This window comes from Cibotium barometz, chromosome 5, assembly GCF_041138505.1.
Source record: "Cibotium barometz isolate CiBa-2024 chromosome 5, ASM4113850v1, whole genome shotgun sequence".
Taxonomy (NCBI): domain Eukaryota; kingdom Viridiplantae; phylum Streptophyta; class Polypodiopsida; order Cyatheales; family Cibotiaceae; genus Cibotium; species Cibotium barometz.
The window spans coordinates 49,817,827-49,822,731 of NC_141050.1; positions in this window are offsets into that span (position 1 = coordinate 49,817,827).

A 4,905-nucleotide genomic window follows, 5' to 3' on the forward strand; every position below is an offset into this window, starting at 1 on the left:
TACATATAATGATCATCGTGTTATGGTTGTGTTTCTTTTCTAGTTATTTGTGTGGTTTTGGTCTGTTTGATTTGCGGTGCAAATCTAACATCAAAAAAATCCAAGGTGCATAAGAAGTAGCCCAATAGTGATGGAGGATGAGAATTTATGGGATGTTAGTGTCACTTTTTTTTGTGTCTCCACTACAAGAGATCTACCCATTACTGACATTTTCACTTTTTAAGGAGAAAGTTTCCTTCATGCATGTAATATTATGGGCCTCGGTATATACATTGATAATATCATTGAATATTTCATCAATATATGCATCGAAAGTTTATTGGTATATGCATCGAAATGAGTGTCAGTATATGTGTCAAAATGAGTGTCAGTATATGTGTCGGTATTAGAAAATAAATTTACTTAATGCACTTTATAAAAAATATTATTAAATACATTTGATTTGAGAATATAAAAGAAAATTTATGATTGTTCATCTTATAGAAGGTCCATGGCTCCAAATAGGGAAATTTCTAATACAATCTCCATAAGGAAATTTCAAATACAATCTCCTATATCTTCAAACATGGAAATAAAAGGGAATTAATTACCACCCATAGAAAGATCTAAGGATGTACTATCGGTAAGTTCACTAGATCATGTTCTATCAATTGATTCTCAATGACATCATTGTCCATATAACATTTACTCTATAGGCATCTCTTTGATTGGACATTATCACCTTATTTCATTTCTTCCTCATTGTCTTTACCTTCAAATATGTGTTTTGTTTGAGGTACAACTTTTATTACATATACCACCATTCTCATTTCTACAAAGCTTGCCCCACATTATAAATTATTACTTGCTCACAATTTTGTGGTAGTAAAACTGTATCATGACTATCTATCCACAGCTTTGTTGAGTCGATAGAAAAGAATCCACTTTTATCTCTTCTCATTGTTGCATTTGGACATTGTAGACCACTTTAAATCATTGAACATTAAGCATAAATATGTAAATTTGCCTAAACTTTAAATTATAATATCTTGTATGATTCCACAATAATCAAGATTAGAGGTGAGGGGTTAACATTGTTGGCTCTCACTCGTTGGCTCTCACTCGACTCTCCTTGAGAAAGTTAGCCAAAACTCCAGAATCAAAGATCGCTCTTCTCTTATCTATACGTTCCACATGAAAGTGACATAACCACGGGACCATAATGCTCCAAATTTATGATATAAGCATATTAAGGTGGACTCAAAAGTATCAATATTCCACAATATCTTGTATGATTCCACAATAATAAAAATTGGAGGTGAGAAGATCTATGGTGAGGGAGAGCTCATTCCTCTCTACCGTACAGTTGTTTGGAATCCACTCTTGTGTCTTCTCCTTGAGTGAGAGTGTGAGCTTGCTCTTGTGCAAAGTCTCCTCTTGTTCCCCTTTTCCTCTTGTTAGTTCTTATGTTAGAGAGTGTGTGTGTTGCAAGGGTGGAAGATCCCTTGGCCCTTATTCTTGCCATGTAGCTAGAGATTAGGTATGAGGTTGTGTTGCAAGAGGGATGTTTGTGTACTTGGGGGTTTGTATCTTGCTTGGAGGAGGATGGGGAGAGTGGTACTGTCTTCTCTTGGGTTCATTGCATATGGGATGGTGAGAGACCAGAAACACGCTTAGTTGAATGAACGTATGACTAATTTATTCCTAGTTTCCCCGAGAAAGGAATCTGGAATCCCTGAGAGGATCAAGGATCCAAAAAGTGAACGAAAATTTAGATTTAAACATGGGATGTCCATCTATAGAATCCAATTCATCGATCAAAAGTCTTCATTACTGAAGCTTAAGGAATGAAAACACAGTACGTAAATGCTCTTCTTGAGTTTTTACTATAATTTTTTGATAAAATTCATTTTTCCTTTTTAAGCCTTCAACAACACTATGATACTTAGATTTAATGGAATCGAGAAAAAGTTACCTTTAACTAAGCCAAGTAATTGGCAGAGACCTAGAAAAGTTCTGTCATTATCAAAAGTAGAGTAACCGTACTCTCAAACTCATGTGAATGGATCTAAATGAATGAGATGTGAATGGATCTGAATGAATGAGATGTGATGTGAATTGATTTGAATGGATGTGATGTGATTGTGAATTGATGTGATGTGATGTGAATTGAATGGATGTGATGTGATGTGAATGGATGTGATGTGATGTAATGTGGATCTAAATGGATGTGAATGGATACGAATGGTTGCGAACGGATACAAATGGATGTGATGTGATGTGAATTGAATGGATGTGATGTGATATGAATGTGAATTGATGTGATGTAATGTGTAATCTGAATGGATGCGAATGGATACAAATGGTTGCGAATGGATGCGAATGGTTGCGAATGGATGCGAATGGATGCGAATGGATGTGATGAGATGTGATGTAAATGGATGGGATGTGATGAGAAGTGATGTGGATCTGAATGGATGTGATGTAAATGGTTGTGATGTGATGAGGATCTGAATGGATGTGATGTGATGTGGATCTGGATGGATGTAAATGGATGTGATGCGATGCGAATAGATATGATATGATGTGAATGGATGAGAATGGATGTGAATGAAATGTGAGTGGATATGGAATGATGTGAATGGATGTAGGACGATGTAAATGGATGTGAGTGGATATGGAATGATGTGAATGGATGTAGGATGATGTGAATAGATATGAATGGATGTGGAATGATGCGATATGAATTAATGTAGAAGAATGTGGAATAATCAGAAATGACGTGGAACAATGTGGAAAGATGGGAGTTTGTTGGAAACTGTATTTATATATGAAACCTATTTTTAAAATACTGTTTTATGTCAAGAATGTTAGGGAAGCATTTTGACTATCTTGTCGACTAAGGTCATGAGGACCTAAGTGAGAAGGTTGCAACAGCTGACGGAGAGTCAATGAAGGACGTCTCACGTAGCAAGGTTGACCAAGGTCTGACCAACCTCGGTTTGATTAAAATGGTGAGCTTCCGTACGATGGATGAGGGACCAAGGAAGCGGCCTATGAGTGAAGTGCTAGGTGACCTGTGAAGGAGCCTAGAGGGTGCTGACCATATAGTGCTCGGGCTCTCGATCACATCGAAGATACCCACGCATACGTCGGGGAAGAAAATGAGTTGGAGTTATTTTTTGAACAGGGGCATGGATCTGGTTGATTGGCCTTGTTGGTTTTTAACGGATGAGTTCATGACCCTTTTACGTGGATCTTGTTGATTGATCTAGCTGATCTTCAACGGAGAGTCCATCTGGATTTTTATATGATTATAGTCTCGACTACTATTAGCTAGGAACTATTGAAAAGGCCCTTGAATGAGCAGGTGGTGAGCGTTCTGGTTGCCAATGATGCCATAGGTACACCGATGAAGGAATGATTGAAAATTGGACGTCAAGCTAGATATTTTGGAGGATTATGATCAGTGATACTATGGTTTCATTAAAAGTTTGAAAGGCAATTTCATATTGGGTGCGTAAGTGATATGTCTGAAATGTATTTTGCATGAATCCAGCTAGGGGGCTTGGAAACTCTTTTCCTCCCTGGTACCTGGGATAAAACAAAACCAAATTTTCATAATGGATCCTATTAATACAGTGGTTGGGAGGTTGGCTAACCCATGGGACTGGATGGGGTTAGGCTAGATTGATGGATTCCTAAAATAAAATTCAATTATGTTTAAGTTACGATAGTTGAAGTAAATCACGGATAATCTTGTTCTATGGAAAAGAATCAACGGCTATGCCTCTTGATGGGGAAAAAAGCAGTGGCCTCTATGATCCAAGTGCAAGTTCCTCCCTTGATTCGGCCATGTGACCTGCGGTTCGGTCAGAATGAAAAAGGGTAAATTAAGGCTCTTGACTACGTTAGAATAAAATTCTCTTGGAGGAATCGTCTATGCTTTCTGGAACGAGGGAAGTTTTTTTTCGGGTTTCGGTTTTGGGAGAACCGAGGGATTAGTCTCTTGTCCGAACATCCGTGGGCGAGGCCCCGAGTGGGAGTCTCTGCCCTACGCATGAGGTTGCTACTTCCGCTACTAGCACCCCTGAATTCGATGCGCAAAGGGTTCAGGGATCTTTCACAGCTCGTTCCAAGAGCAATCCCACCATCCTCAATTTATAAACATCTTCATCTCTATTATTGCTAAGTGCTGCCAACTAAATCCTGAGGAATATCATGATCCACATCTTCACCTCTCTCTCCTTTGAACAACTCATACCCTGCTCTAGCCATAGGTCTTAAGCTGATCTTCAAGTGGTTTCCAACCTGCTGATCAAAGCGCTAAACAATAACTTTTTGGTCCTCAGTGGGGCACAAAAACATGGGAAGAGAAAACGCAATCTGCCTCTATAGCACCAAAATCAATAAAAACATCCAGCACAGGACACCTAGTAGCTCTACAACCATCCACCCACCACTAAACCTTTGATGATGAATTAGTGCAAAAGATTGCCACCGCATGCCAATACTCCATTTCTCACAAATTTCACGCAAATCCTCTAGAAACAGAGCATGGATATCGCAAGCTGCATGTGTCGCTCAATGCGACGAACCTCCTGCAAAATTGCCCTGTGATTGAGCTTGATACCTCCTTGTTCTGCCTTGTGCCTACAGTGACTCAGTAGGTCTTTCAACCCTCCGAGTAGTTGCCTTGGTATGAGTCATCTAAACAAATAAATAAAGCGTGATGAGAAACGCATTTAAAAAAGTCACTAACAAGCGATATAACACAAATAGGATTTCAGAGCACATTGTATCACTTGGTACACTGACCCCACGAAAAACATTATGACAATGGGGTCGGAACCAAGTGATATGAAACAAATAAGAGTCTAGAGGGCTTAGAATCACTTGGTACTGACCCCATGACCAACGTTATCA